The following is a 16,916-nucleotide window of genomic DNA, read 5'->3' on the forward strand; positions in this document are numbered from 1 at the left end:
TAAGGAACTAACTCAGCTCTATCAAGATCCTAACATACTAGCAGTAATTAAGGCGCAAAGACTTAGATGGTTGGGCCATGTGCAGAGGATGATTCCATCTAGAATTCCCAGAATGGTACTATCTAGTGTATTGGCAGGGAAAAGACGAAGAGGAGGACCGAGGTCACGATGGAGTTATGGAGTTAGAGAAAATATGAGATTAATTAACGTAAGGAACTGGGAAAAAAAGCGACTGACAAAGGGGAGTGGAAAAGAATAGTACATCAAGCCATGGGCCTACTAGGCTTGTAGTGCTTACATATTACTATTATTATTATTAATGGTTATTTTATCGCATAACTTTTTTGTATTTAACTTTTAAGTATTTCAGATATTGAATTATTTAATTCTGAGGTAGTCTAGTACTAAAATTCGGTAGGATGCATTGTTTTCTTGAAAAATCGATTTGAAAATATTTCGTTTTTTGAATTTGAAAAAAAAAATTGAAAAGGATTTTTAAAATAAAACTGTGTATTTTATCGATTTTAATCAAGAGCAACTTTTAGTACTAGAATACCTCATAATTTAATAGTCTAGTGTCAAAAATGCTTAAAAATTAAAGACGAAACCGATAAAGCGAAAAAATAACCGTTTACCTACCCAAAACGGACGCCTATGACCGGTACTATAAATCCGCAATTAATAAAATCGATTCATTTCTGGAAGATAAATAAACGTACCAATTTTCGTTTTCCTGTATAGTTTTTATTTTAATTTTTTTTTCAAATTCAAAAAACGAAAAATGTTCTAATTGATTTTTATAGAAAGCGGTGAATAATATTAAAGCAAGGGTACGTTTTACTACTAGAATACCTCAGAGTTTAATAATCCAGTGCCAAAAATACTTCAAAGTTATGAAATAAAATAACCTTGAAATAAAATTGATGGAATAGATTTATCCCTGGAAGATAAATAAGCGTACCAGTTTTAATTTTTCTAAAGAGAAGCGTTCTGTAGCTGTTTTAATTTAAAAAACCAAATTACAAGACACCATATTATTTAAAGAGCTCTAGCCCCCTTAAGCTTCAATTGTCAAACTAGATGAATTAGGTTAAATTATCTTCAAATTATCTGAGGAATCTTCGGTCTTCGTTTGTCGGGAGAGTTTCTGGACACCCTGTATACAAGTACACAAAATTTTCGTTTTTGTAAATCTGACTGAATTGAAAAATGGGCTAAATCCCATCTTAAAGTTTAGGAAAGTCTCACCCATCCATATATCAATCATCTATTTGGGTCCAAAGGTGTGGATTTCCTCCCCAAAACTCTCAAAACTTTCAAAAATGTATGTCCGATCTATGCGGCTTCTGATAGTATTGATCATTGCCTTTCCAACACATGCCTAATTTTGAAAATCGGTTATACCATTCAAAAGTTACCGAGCTCAGAAATTTTACTCAATTTCTATTTAAAAAGGGGAAAATGTTTGTGGATATGTATGTGTGTGTCTATTTGTGTGGAAAAATTACACCGATCTGAACTTTTTTCTATGTTTCAAGAGGGAGACAGGGCCGATTCAGAACCGGTGTAATTTGTGATTTTTGACTACCTATAGGCCAGCTGTAGGACTGGACTGGGTAGGTATAAAACGGTATATTTTTAGGGGTATGTATCTTAGGTTAAAAGAGAGACAGGAAAACTGCCTTTTGACCACCAAAAACAGTTATAGTATTGGGTAGGTACAACAGGGCATATATTTTAGGTCTCAGCTCAGGTTCAAAGAGAGATAGTAAAACCGTAGATACGCCAAATCGCTAGCGCTTGAGATTAGCTTTAAAATGGTGCCTAATTGGTCTGGATCGGACATACACACGGCTCAGTATCGTAGAAAAACTGAAAAATTTAACTTTGAAAATTTTTGTTATTCAACAATTACTGAATATTTCCATCTACGAATTACGCCAATAACTGAGCGTTTGTAGGAAGACTCCAGGCAAGTCTAATTTATACCTTACATCAGGAAAAACTCCAATTTTTAAGTTATAGTCCTCATAACTATGATCAAATCCATTTCCGCTGGGAAAAACGGTTTCTTAAGCTCACTAAATCCTATAATACTTTCAGATATCATATTTGACCTTGGGTGCATCAAACACTACTTGTAAATACCTGTCAAACACATGTTTAGTGGTTAAACCATTTGGAAGCTATCGAGCTCCAAAGCATAATCCATTTAACCATTATCACTGAAATGGTTTATAAGGTTAAAGTGGTTACGACCCTAAACCTACGATTAGGTTAGATTGAGCTTTGAATATTCGTTGGGCAATCCGAGTTCATTTTCCAGCCAACTCAATATTTTTTTCAATCTATTCCGAATAGAAAAAAATCTAGTCTACCTACATTCGATGGACACAAAGAATCATATTGGAAAAATAAATATTGGGATGGCTGGGATATGAACTTGGATTGCCCTATCACAAGTTTATTATCGTAACCACTAGCCCATTAGTGCGATAATCTTAAAAAACCAAAAACAAAAACCGCTTGTGTGTGTGTGTGTGTGTGTGTGAAAAAATGGCTTGGATGCGAGTCCGTTAGCCACAGATTTTTATTTTATTTTTACCTCAATTTATTAGTTTTGTTATATTTATACGTATTTCACTTAAATGATTATATTTGTTTCTTTCAAGTAGTTTATGAGTAATTTAAATATTTCCATTTTATGACAACTTAGTAGATATTCTATACTAATTGTAAAATGAACTTGTGTTTGTCGTAAATTGTAATATAATTTATTTATATATCTCTCGTTAATTTTGCATTCCAAGAAAATATGGTTTAAATCTCTAATCGAAACATTATCACAAAAACATACTGATGAATTAATTATTCCTAATTTGTGCAGATGTGCCTCATATTTCCCGTGTCGAGTTTTTAATCTGACGATAGTAGAAATATCTTGCTTTGGCAGGTTATATTTAAATATGTATTCAGGTAGCGGAGGAAGTTCTTGATGTAAAGAAAAATATAAATTTTTTGACATGCTTGTAATATTTTTCCATTCTTTTTTCCATATTTTATTTATTCTAACTTTGACGTCATTTATTGCATCTGTCGATAAGATGTGAGTTAGTATCTCATCTTTTTTTATTGCATCTTTGGCCAACTCATCCACTTTCTCATTACCCAGTATACCGGCATGCCCTTTTGCCCATATAAATACTACTTCCACTCTAGACAAATTATTTTTTATATTACATAAAATTTTTGATTTGTATGAACTAAAATCAGTATTTTCAATTGCATATATGGCAGATCTGGAGTCTGTTATTATCACAGCTTTTTCAATACTATTCTCTTTGATCCATTCTAGAGCTTTTTCGATGGCTATAATCTCAGCTGTAAAAATACTACTAATACTAGATAATTTGTAATTATTATGTTGATGGGTATTTTGCACATACATAGCACATCCTACTCCTGTTTGATTTTTAGAACCGTCTGTATAAATTACTGTGTAATCCACAAAGTCGCTCAGTATAGATTTTACTAAAATATTATTTAAATGATTTGATTCTGTATATTTAGGAATTATGATTCTGGGTTTTTTTATCAAAGTTTTTTTTATCAAAGTTTTTTTTTATCAAAGTTTTTTTTTATCAAAAACCGCTTGACGCCGTAAAAAGAAGTGGCGCACACAATGTTCCAGCTACAAGAGAGCTGATATGAATATTCCGTGGCGCAAAAATGTATTTTCATTTTGATGGAAAATAAAATTATAGTTTTATTTTGTAAAATTTCTCCATAGTATTTGCTGTGTTTGTATAAAACGCGACACAAAAAGTACCTTTGTTCAAGTTTGCAATTTGAGGCTCTTTTGTGGCGCATTTTACTTCAAACTTAGCAAATATAGTCCAAGAGCTGGGAGCTTTGCTCATGATAAATAATATGGAAAAACTGTACGAAGATATGTTGAATTGCTTGTGTACATGACTTTTCCCAACGGGCGGAAGCCAGAGTGGGAAAAACCATACGAGGGTAGTTATAAGGGGTCATAAGTCGCGGTTTTTATTATTTTTTGTGGCGCTCATGATCGAGATAGTGCACCAAAATTTGTAGACTAAGAGCCGCTATAGGTGAAATTTCTTAATCATTTTAGGCACGATGGGACCCTATAGCTTAAATAGTAGAAGCTAAAAGAAAACGTTTGAACACTGTGCCGTCACTTTTCAGTGGCACATGCGTCGACAGTGGCGCATCAAACTTTCCACTAATGGACGGGATAAATAAATTAAAAGTTACCCTCCCTTACTAACAGAATAAATTTTTTTTATTTTTTTAAGTTCTATGTGATTAAAACATAGGATTCAGCGTAATTTTAACCCACCACCTCCTTCCCCCTGCCCCCACCATAAAAAACTTCATTTTTCGTTTTTATTTTTTTTTGAGGGATGAAATCAATTTTAAAATTTCAAAAAATTCACACGCATAGCTGAGGCTTTTATAAAACATGCCTATTTTTTATAGACCCATAGGTAGAGTGTACATAACCTCAAAAAATTAAAAGAAATTTTTTTTTCAAGAAAGCGTATAACGTTTTTTGAGGAATGGCTGCAGGTCTAATTTTTTCTTAATCTTGTGTGTTTTATCAAGAACTATATTTTTAATTTTTTTCAGATTTTTCCGTAAGGCTCCCCACCTTCAAAAATCCGAAAAACTGTTTTTTGGGGGGTTTTGGGGGATTTTCCCTATTTTATAGACTTCTTCTTCTTCTTAAGGTGCCGAGACCGCTTGTCGATCGTTGGCTCTCATGTTGCCCAGCATATTAACAATCATTGTCTTATTTACAGCCGCACGAAATAGTTCAGTGCTAGTTTTCCCAAACCATTGGCGTAGGTTTTTAAGCCAAGAAGTTGTATGGCGGCCCACACATCTTTTTCCCATTATTTTACCTTGCATGACAAGGTGAAGTATGTCATATTTTTCTGGGTGACGCATTATATGACCAAAGTATTCCAATTTGCGCCTTTTAACCGTGTTCACTACTTCGCAACTTTTATTCAAACGTTGCCAAACCCTTTCGTTTGTGACTCTTTCTACCCAACTGATCTTCAGGATACGGCGGTAGACCCACATTTCAAATGCTTCTAGGCTTTTTAAAAGCGATTCTGTCAGTGTCCATGCTTCGACCCCGTAAAGTAGTACTGGGAATATAGACTTCATAATATATCAAATCAATTTTGTTTTTATAGGTTATATGTAACTTGAAGTAATTGAGTCCTTTAGAATATTTAAAAATCAGAAAAACACGTTCAAACCCCCCAAAACCCCCTTAAAAAACAGTTTTTTGAATTTTTAAAAGTGACCAGCATTACAGAAAAATCTGAAAAAAATTATAAATATCGTGTTTGATAAAATACACACGACTAGGAAAAAATTTGATCTGCAGCTATCCCCAAAATAAAGTTATATACTTTTTTCCAAAAAAAAAATGTTTTTTTATTTTTTTAGGTTATGTACACTCAACCTACAGGTCTATAAAAAATAGACGTGTTTTATAAAAGCCTTAAATTTTAATATTGATTGTATCCCACAGAAAAAATCGAGAAATAAAGTTTTTGATGGTGGGGGCAGGGAGAAGGGGGTGGTGGGTTAAAATTACAATGAATCCTATGTCCTAATCACATAAAACTTAAAAAATGAAAAAAATTAAATTCTGGTAATGAGACAGGGTATTTTTTAATTTATGTATCCCGTCCATAAGTGGAAAGCTTGATGCGCCACTGTAGACGCATGTGCCACTGAAAAGTGACGGCACAGTGCTCAAACGTTTTCTTTTAGGTTCTACTATTTAAGTTATAGGGTCCCGTCGTGATTGATCGTGAATGATTAAGAAATTTCACCTATAGCGGCTCTTAGTCTATTGGGAATAAGTAGGTCATGACATAACTAAGTTAAGTCTCTAGGTGCGGAACGCTGCGTAGCCGACAAAGGGGTTTGGGCAGGGGTGAACATAAAAATTATAAAGGGTTTGTTGTGACGTTCCTGATCGAGAGAGTGCACCAAAATTTGGGAATAAGTAGACCATGGCATAACTAATTAAAATCTCCAGGGGCGGAAACCAGAGTCGGGGATGAGGGTAGTTATAATGAGCCAAAATGGCGGGTTTTATTTTTTTGTGACGCTCATAATGACAAAATTTGAGAATAAGTAGGTCATGACGTAACTAAGTAAAATCTCCAGGGCGGAACGCTGCTTGGGGTACAAAGAGGTGGTGGGCAGGGGTGAATATAAAAATATAAGGAGTTTTTGTGACGTTCGTGATTGAGATAGTGCACCAAAAGTCATGTACACAACTAATTCAACATATTCCCGTATAGTTGTTCCATATTACTTATCACGCGCAAATATCATGAGCTTCTATCTCTCCGACTAATACTACGGAGAAATTTTACAAAATAAAACTAGAATTTTATTTTCAATCAAAATGAAAATACATTTTTGCGCCACGTAATATTTATATCAGCTTTTTGTAGCCGGAAGATTGTGTACGCCCCTCCTTTTTACGGCGTTAAGCGGTTTTTTATTCTTGTACAATATAATGCAAAATATTTAAATAGATTTCGAACCAGGCGTAGATTGTAAATGTTAGTTTTAACAACAAAGAATTAAGTGATTTTTTCTGCATTATAATTTAATTCTTTAGTTGTTTATTTTATTATAGCATTAATACCCATGAGTTATAATAAAAGTACCTAATTATTTTTGTGTCATTTATTATTATTATTTTTACAACGAAATAATTTATTCAAACAAAATATTTTTTGACTTTCTTAAATATTAAATTAATATTAATTGGTTCTTTGTTGCACAACGGGGTATTGTAGTATAATTATTATTATTATACTTACTACAAATAATGATGTTATATGCTACTTTTTCAATATTATTTTGAAACGCGCAGACTAAAATTGTCCCATCCCTAAAACGAGAAAGTTTCAATAAAAGTTATAAAACTTGAAAATTGGTTTCGGTTCAGCCACAAAAGAAAACATCCGTTTTCTAGATTGGATCTGCCATAAATTTTATAAATAAGAACTGTTTGAATATAAATATACTTTAAATAAACTTTCACAGAACCGAAATTTTTTATTCTTTACATTTACATTTCCTTTTAAAAAAGCGATAAAAAATATTTGAATAATATATATTTCAATTTAGTGCGGCCGATATGTGAAACAATTGGCCAGGTCCAGTTTAAAATAAAAAGGCTATAACAATTCATTTTAAACTGAAAAATTAATTAAATTATCATAAAGTTACAGAAGGAAAGTATAATTTAATGAATACTTGTACAATAAATAATTTCTACAATTAAAAATTCTCTATGTAGTTACGTGGCTAAAGGTTCTGAACCAAGGCCAGAATAAAATTAAAAAAAAAAAAAAAAATTCTGTCGTATATAGATAAAATATGATTATTATATCTATGCGTAATTATTGGTTTCCCAAATAAGTTGTTTCCTTATTGTATGGGGTTTGTTTTATGATGGAATTCTAAATTAAATCCTTTGTCTATTTAAAACTGAAATACCACTGTGTTACAAAAGAGGTCAACGTGACACTTCTTCACCTTCAAATATCCACCCTAATATCCCGCCATTTTCTTTATAGATATGGTAATGTAATCCATTATTTGTATGTAATATTTTACTAACTTCTGGATACTGTGATCTTCTCCGTTTCAATCACAATTAGATCGATACCAAATACCCCACATATACGCTGTGAGCTCGTACGTAGAGGGGATATTTACAAATTCGCGAGCGCCAGTAGTGACAAGTCTGTAAACCTTTACCGGAAATTTGACATAAATGTCAAAGTGATTAATTTAAAATTAAAATTAAAAACATTAATTATAAAAAATATTAGTTGGTCAAAGCTGTGGTTTATATTTTTATCTTAAATATACTTACGTTTTAAATACTGAATTTAAGTTTTTTTAATGTTCCGTAATACGTAATTATAAATTAATCATTAATCTTAGCGCCATCTACACGACAATTGTGAAAAGTGTCCGAAGTAAGAAATTCATATTTTATCAATAGAACGTCAAAATGATTAGCGAAATCTTAAAAAAATCGATTACAATTTAATTGCTTTTTTGCGTTGTAAATATTAAGCGATAACAATCAAATAATAAATTTAAAAATTACCGGTGAAAGTTGAAATAGTAGTCCGCTAGGAGCGACACCAGCGAAGCTCAGCGTTTTGGCAATATTTAAAAAAGAATAGTTGTTCAACGCAATGAATAAATTTGTTTGATTTTAATTGACACAGTGACCAGATGTCACCAACATTTCTGTCAGGGTCGCAACGTCACGCGCAAGTACGATAAATCCTAAATGCATAGACACCAAGTTGTTGGATACGATCCTATTCATAACACACCAACTCGCATACATCATACTAAGAACAATAAATATATGGAAGAATATATTTAGAAATTGAATTATTGATGTCATGATATAGGTATAATGTATATTAGCATGACATCATTAATGCAATTTCTAAATATATAGTGGAGTCACTGAAGGCGGATATGAGCTCTTACCTCCGATTTCGTTGAACCTCCATCGATTTGTATGAAAATTGGTGAGTGGTTAGAGGATATCTCAAGGAACAAAGGTGACATGGTGCCAACTTGCGCTTTTACCCTGGGGGTGGATGCCACCCCTTCTCGAGAGTGAAAATTATTTTATTAAAAATAACCCCATAATTCGATAGAGGGACAAATTTCAAGCAAAATTTGTTATATAAAGTTCAAAAATATATAAATATAAAATATAAATATATAAAATCAAAACTTTTTGAGTTGTTAAAGGTCAAAGATTTTAATTTTTCTTGAGAAAAATGCATGTTTTTAACCAATTTTTCATCAATAACTCAAAAAGTGTAAGTTTTTACAAAAAAGTTATTATTATCAAAATTGAAGCTAATAAAAAATGAAATAAATCCCTTACTAGGAAAACCTTTTAATATTAGCTAAAAGTGAGGTATAGGTAATTGAATATATATTTTTTTCGGCGAGTAAAAAACTCTAAGTATTCAAGCTGAAATAACGGGAAATTGATGCATTTTATAACATAAACTTATTAAACATTTGTCAAAGTGCTTTAAAGTATCTCTTAAATGAGCCCCCAAACATGTTGATAGCGTTAAAATTTATGCTCCAAAATTCTTTCAAAATTTATCTTTTAAAAATTTTTCCAAAAAATGTTATTGTTTTTATTTTAATAACTCCGTTCGTGTTTACGATATCAGGTTCATCTAACAACTGTTTAAAAGTTAATTTCAAGTGCTATTTAAGTATGTTGAACATAATCTTCTAAACCCCTTACTTTTTAAAAAATGAAAAGTTAAATGACCCCGGTTGCATGGTTCCCACAGCAAAATTTAAGATTTAAACGTTTCTATCTCGGTTATTTTTTACCCTATATAAATAGTAAAACAGGTAGAATATTTGGCACAGAAAAAACTAAAATTTGGTTATAGATAATTTTTTACGTATATTGAGTATTTTTGGAGTTATTATCAAAAGAATATGAGAATTACAATAATATTAAAAATTTTGATTTTATTAAATTATAACTTTTTTTAAAAAATATGCATTCTAAACCTGTCAAAATTATCGAAAACATTACTTATGCTAATATAAAGAAGTTTTTGTAAGAATTACTATAACTTTTAATTTTTGTGGAAATGGCGTATATTTTATTTTTTACTTTTTTCTAAGAAATTCGAAACGGTTCTTTTATTTTCATTATAACTTGCTTAATTTTGACGCTATTACCTTGTTCTGAAGCTCATTTGATAGGTATTCCATAGTACTTTCACAAATGTTTAGCAAGAATATTTTATACATTGTATCGTTTTCCCGTTATTTAAGCTTGAATACTTAGATTTGAGTACTCGTCGAAAAAAATACACATTCAATTGCCAATAACCCACTTTGAACTAACATTAGTTTAGTTCTTTATGTAAGGAATGTATTCAATTTATTATTGTCTTCAATTTCAATAATAGTAACTTTTTTGTAATAGCGTATAGTTTTTTATTTATACGTGAAAAACCGATTTAAAACATGCATTTTTTTACGACAAAATAAAATCATTGGTCTTTAATAACTTAAAAAGTGTTGATTTATTTTAATAACTTTATATAACAAATTTAGAGGTGGGCACACTATCGAAAGCTACTGATGACGCCTGAAAGGGTAGAAACAGTGCCTGTCTAGCTGGTGTGCAACCCTCTGAATCGAAAACAAGCAAAACCATCATTTATTATTATCCAGATTTAGCCATACGGCTCACACTCCCTCTAAGGGGAAAATTGACTCATCCCAGATACCTACGGTATCAAAAGGATTGAGCTCTGGTGGGACTCTTTCCGTGTTATCGAGCCCTAGGTGACTTGGAATGCAGGTGTATCTCCCAAAAATTTTCGTACACTTCTGGCCGTCGCAAGTAGTACAGCTTTCTGCATGGTCTTATAAAGATGTTCATTGAGACCCAGCTTTTTTATGCTTTCGAGGAGGGTCTTCGGAATGACTCCAGTAGTAGATATAACAATAGGTATCGTCTGGGTACTTTGCATTCTCCATTGTCTCCGTATTTGAATTTCCAGATCTCTATACTTGGCGATCTTTTCAGTAAATTTACTACGTAGATTATTGTTGTTAGGTATCGCCACATCAATTAGTGTTGTTTGTCTTGTTAATTTATTAACTAGTACGAGATCTGGTCTATTATGTGCCACTGTTTGGTCTGTGAGCACACTGCGGTCCCAGTATAGCTTGTAGTTGCCATCCTCAAGCATACTCTCAGGAACGTATTGATAATATGGGAGATGGTCCGTTTGGAGAAGTCCCAACTTGTTAGCTATCTCTTGATGAAGGATTTTTCCCACTGCGTCATGCCGTTCCTTATATTCAGTTGCAGCAAATGCTTGGCAGCCCCCTGTAATATGTTGGATGGTTTCTTGGGCTTGACATCCATATCGGCATCTGTCGTTTTGAACCTGAGGGTCTTTGACGATATATTTCAGGTAATTTCTGGTTGGTATAACCTGATCCTGAATGGCCAGTAATGAACCCTCCGTTTCAGGGAACATCTTTCCTGATGTCAACCAATAGTTCGACGCTGTATTGTCGACATAGTCTTGGCTGACCTCATTGGGATGTCGCCCGTGCAGAGGTTTACCCATCCAGGCGCGCAGTTTTTCGTCCTTAGTAAGGTGGTTTAAGCGCATTTCTGGTTCCCTCAGTTTGATCGGTGTTGTGTCATCTACTGCGCAAATGGCGCGGTGTAGAGTAGATGTCTCAGCCTGCATCTGAAAATAAGTTCTTAAATTAGCAATTTGTTTATCTAATTGCTCACCTATATCCATAAGCCCTCTTCCTCCTAAATACCGGGGTAATGTCGTTCGTTCTACTGCACTTTTAGGGTGGTGTTTTTGTGCCTTTGTGAGGTGTGTTCGTACTTTTCGCTGAAGATTTTCTATATCCGTTTTTGTCCACTTAACAATACCAAATGAATAGCTAAGCGCGGAACAAGCGTAGGTGTTTAGTGCCTTAAACAAATTTTTACTGTTAAGCTGTGAACGAAGCAGCTGTTTTACCCTTCTTATAAACTCAGTAGTTATCTCAGTTTTCATTTGCTTATGGTCAATTTTCCGAGCCTGCTTTACTCCAAGATATTTGTACATATCGTTGTCGCCCATGGCCTCGATGTTCTGGCCATTTTGCATATCGAATCCACCGGGCTGTACCTTTCCTCTGACTATATTCAAAACACGGCACTTGTCTAGACCGAACTGCATACTAATATCATTAGAGAATGTTTCTACAGTTTTTAGCATCTCTTCTAGGTGTTCTCGAGTGGAAGCCATTAATTTCAAATCATCCATATACAACAGATGATTGAGCTTCGCTACCACAGTATTATTGCTTTTAATGCTGAAACCTGAGTCAGTGGAGTTTAATAGCTGGGAAAGGGGGTTCAAAGCTAAACAGAACCACAATGGACTCAACGAGTCTCCTTGAAATAGGCCCCGGTTGATTGCGATATTTTCGGTTTCGATATTGTTTTCACCAGGTATTTGGAGGCGAATTTTAGTCTTCCAATCTCTCATTATATGCCCTAAAAAGGTCACTATGTTATCATCGACTTTGTATATTTTCAATATATCTATTAGCCATTCATGCGGTACTGAATCAAAGGCCTTTTTATAGTCAATAAAGGCAGTAAAAAGGTTCCTTTTTTTAGTGAATGCCTGGTTAGAAATGACTGAGTCGATGATAAGCTGTTCTTTGCAACCCATGGAACCCTTAGCGCATCCTTTCTGTTGGGGCTCTATGATATTGTTTAGAGCACAATGTTGGTAGATACGCCGGGTTACACAGGATGTGACCAATTTATACAAAGTTGGAAGACAAGTAATTGGGCGGTACTTGGATGGATCTTGGGTGTTATTCTGATCCTTGGGTATTAAATAAGTAGTTCCCTGAGTTAGAAATGATGGTAATTCCTGCGGATTAGAAATAACATGATTAATTAATGTTGATAAGCACTCATGAATACTCCAAAACTTTTTAAGCCAGAAGTTCTGGACTCCGTCTGGTCCAGGAGATTTCCAGTTATGAAGCTCTTTGATGACATTTGAGACTTCTTCAGTCGTGAATGGTTCGTAGTTAGCAGTGACGTAGTGGTGACAGTTGTGCGTCGTATCTTCTATCCAGCCAGCATTGTTGTTAAAAACAGCCGGTGTGGAAAGTTGATTTCCCCAAAACTCATGAATTTCTTCTTGGCTTGGGTAAGACTTGTCGACACTTTCTACGGTGGAATTGAGTTTTCGGTAGAACGCCTTCTCAGAGTTCTCAAAAAGTGCATTGTCACATTTTCGGTTGTTACTAACTTTATACCTTCTTAATCGTCCTGAATAGACGGAGAGTTTTTGTTTTAATGTATCCAGACACTGTTGGGCTGTGTTATTTTCTGGATCGTATCTCGAGTGTCTTGCAGTGCTCCGCATTATTTCTTCAGCTCTCTTAATGACCTTTCTACTTGTTACACCTCTTACATATTCTGTAACTTGACCAATATCCCTACGCAGTAATTCAATTTTTCCGACAAGTCTTTTCCCAGGGTGCAGTTCTGTTACCAGTCCTTCCGTTATTAGTACCCCGTCGTGTTCTGATCTTAACGCCCATTACATTAGCAATTGCTGTTGCTGCACAGTAGATTAGCATATGCAGATATTCCAATGTGTGGGCTTCTACGACATAATTGGGTAGGACTTCAGTGTTCACAATTTGTAACAGCGCACCTAGTTTCTTACAAGAGTTTATTCGTGGTAGCGGTGGTCTGCTAAGTGGATTTGTTCCATTAAACTCTTGTACGGCACGCGCCATTTCGTTTGCTAGACTATCGCGCAACTCGTTGTTTTCCTGCTGTGTATTGTCAGGTTGAGTTTCTGGTATGGGAATCTCAGGGATCTGCTCATCAAGGATTTCATTAGGGACTTGATCTAAAACTAGCCCTTGGTTGTTAATCTCCCGTTCGACTTCGCTTTTGATCGTATTGCGTCTAGCCTCTGGGATAAGGTTGTTTCTTATGATTACTCGGTATTGATCTGATACTCTTTGCTCCGATACTTGAATATCTGGGTACTCCCTGCAAAATTCGGCATACAGCTGTTGTCTGTAGCCGATCGTTTCTTGACCGAAGTTTGTCACCTTATAATAGGAGCGCAAAATGCTTTCGTTAATGGACACAGTCCATTTCATGCGCTGCCTCGGTCGTCCCGCTTGAGTGAGCGCCGGCTGATGTTCCAGCGCAGCACCTTCAGCGGGTGGAGCTCTTGCTGTTGTTTGGCTCGCTTGTGGTTGTTGTTGTTGTTGGGCTGTAGCTGATTGTATGACAGGGGCCCGCCTCCTCAACACCCTGCCACCGACGTCCCGCATGCTGTCACGTCCAGCGCCGGCTCCAGACGTGCCCTGGCGATCCCCAGGCAGCGATCCTAAACATAAATTATTATTCTCCATTCTCATGGGTGTGCATTTTATACCTACTGCCAGGTGTCAGTTTTTGTTCCACGGCAAGTATCCCTGCTACTCTCTGGGTACTGGCGCTACGAATACCCAGAAAGCATCCCCCATTCGCAGGGGGCCGCGCCTGATAGAAGAACTGACAAAAAACTCCCACAGGCTTATTATTATTATTATTATTATTATTATCGAAAACAAGCAAAACCTTCATTTATTATAACAAATTTTGTTTATAATTTGTCCCTCTATGGACTTATCGTATTATTTTTAATAAAATAATTTTCACCCCTAAGAAGGGGTGGCATCCACCCCAAGGGTAAAAGCGCATGTTGGCTTCATATCACCTTTGTTTCTTGAGGTATCCTCTAATTACTCACCAATTTTCATGAAAATCTATGGAGGTTCAACGAAATCGGAGGTAAAAACCTTCAGTGACTGCACTAATATCCTTCCCTGTATTTATTTTTATTAAGGTACTAGTACACTTTAGAAGCCCAAAAATAAATCATTTTTTCAAGATTTTTTTTTCTCAGAACCTTTATCAAAAATAAACATAAAACTTTTTACATAATAATATCTAACTCTTATAGAATACAAAAAATATATCTATTTTCATTTAAGCACGTACACTAATATTGTAGAGGGCGCAAAATTTGAGGCCTCGAAAAATGATGGCGGACAGTTAATCTCAGGATTGTGATATCTGAAACAAAAAAATCGTACTGAATTTGATAAAGGAAGGTTTCTTACGTGACAATTTACCACAATTTGACCAAAAAATAAAAAATAAATATTTTTTAACCATGAAAAACTGAAGAAAGACGGGCGATTTTTTCACAAATTTTTTTCAAATTTCCGTAAAATCTTTTTTTTGCGGAATTTTTCACTAACGGTGGTAAATTGTCATGTAAGAAACCTTCCTTTTTCAAGTGCCTTACGATTTTTTTGTTTCAGAGATCCCAATCCTGAGATTAACTGTCCGCCATCGGAACCACTTTTTTTCGAGGCCTCCACTTTGGTGCCCTGTACAATATTAGTGTACGTGCATTAATGAAAAAATATATATGTTTTGTATTCTCTAAGATTTAGATATTAATATGTAAAAAGTTTTATGTTCATCTTTAATAAAGATTTTGAGAAAAAAAAATCTTGAAAATATGCTTATCTTTGGTCTTCTAAAGTGTACTAGTACCTTAATATGTATGCGAGTTGGTGTGTTATGAATAGGGTCGTATCCAACTTGGTGTCTATGTATTTTGGATTTATCGTAGATACGCGTGACACTGCAACCCTGACAGAAATGGTGGTGACATCTGATGACTGTGTCAATTAGAATCAAATAAATTTATTCATTGTGTTGACCAACTATACTTTTTTATACGATGGATGTTAGTTTGACAACAATCGATTTAGTATTGTTATATTACATCGTTGTATTAATTGTTTTTTGTAGCTATGACTAACCTAGTCGTCTTCATTCGTTAAATTAAGAAATCAAAGTAATTCAGTAGTACCTATGCAGGCACTAGATTATGTGTCAATATAAAAAATATACCTCTTCAATTTGAAAAACTATACTATGTAACTAAACTATAAAATTTAACTACATTTTGAATATAAAGTTGGACCAATTCACCCTTCTCTAAAGAGCCACACTAAGGTCAGGAAAGTTGTTTGGCTGGGGTAGTCGAAATTTTGTTCCTCTTACCAGTGTTTCCCATAGATATTCGATTGAATTAAGGTCGGAGCTGCCATCTGGCCAAATCATATAGTGCAGCCGATATGTGAAACAATTGTGCATTTAATGATAGAAGTATAAAGTATATAATTTGGACCACATATACTGCACATATAAAGGTTCAAATTTAGATAAGAGGCCATCTCAGATTTTACCTTTTACAAAAATGGCGGGGATTCAAATTGGCGACTATCTATTGTGACTAATAGCACGATAACTTTTGAACGAGACTACAGATTTCAACCAAATTTGGTATATAGGTTCTTTTTTTGATGAATAATATCGAGGTCTTGAACCGGAAGAATAAGTTTACCAGAATTTGTGTTTTTACTGTTTTTTTATGTAATAATAATTTGTTTTTTCAATTCTTTCACCCTGTATATATAAATTTTTTAAAAAAGTAATAACGCCATTGAAAAGAGTGTAAATATATTTTTTAGGAAATATTTCCGATATACCAAATTTGGTTGAAATCTGACATCTCGTTCAAAAGTTATCGTGCTATTAGTCACATATGTATAGTCGCCATTTTGAATGCCCGCCATTTTTGTAAAAGGGACAAAAACTAAGATGGCCTCGTATCTAAATTTAAACCTCTATATGTGTAGTATATGTGGTCCAAATTATATGCTTCTACCATTAAATACACCATAATTCTTATAATATTTGCACGAATCTGCCGCATATAGGTACATGTTAAGATACTTTTGCACTTAATAAATGGTAATTAACATAACTAAAAAGTTAACATAACTAAAAAAATATTTTTACGCTCTTTCTAATGGCCGTATTACCTATTTGAAAAATTAATACATACAGGATGAAATAATTGAAAAAAAAAAAACAACATAGTTTTACATTAAAACCAGGATAAACACAACTTATGGTAAACCGATTCTTCCGGTTCAAGACCTAGATCTTATGCATCAAAAAAAGGACCTATGTACCAAATTTGGTTGAAATGTAAAGTCCCGTTCAAAAGTTATCGCACTATTAGTCACATATGTATAGTCGCCATTTTGAATCCCCGCCATTTTTGTAAAACGCAAAATCTGAGATGGCCTCCTATCTAATTTTAATGTGTAATCTT

The 16,916-nt window shown here is 34.1% G+C and overlaps 1 protein-coding gene across 1 annotated transcript in view; it reads left to right on the plus strand.

Moving 5' to 3' along the window:
- LOC114331900 (orexin/Hypocretin receptor type 1-like) overlaps nucleotides 1-16,916 on the plus strand; it is a 1,700,655-nt gene that overhangs the window by 1,024,202 nt on the left and 659,537 nt on the right. The gene's annotated exons all lie outside the window — the stretch shown is intronic.

This window comes from Diabrotica virgifera, chromosome 8 (genome assembly GCF_917563875.1).
Source record: "Diabrotica virgifera virgifera chromosome 8, PGI_DIABVI_V3a".
Lineage (NCBI taxonomy): Eukaryota > Metazoa > Arthropoda > Insecta > Coleoptera > Chrysomelidae > Diabrotica > Diabrotica virgifera.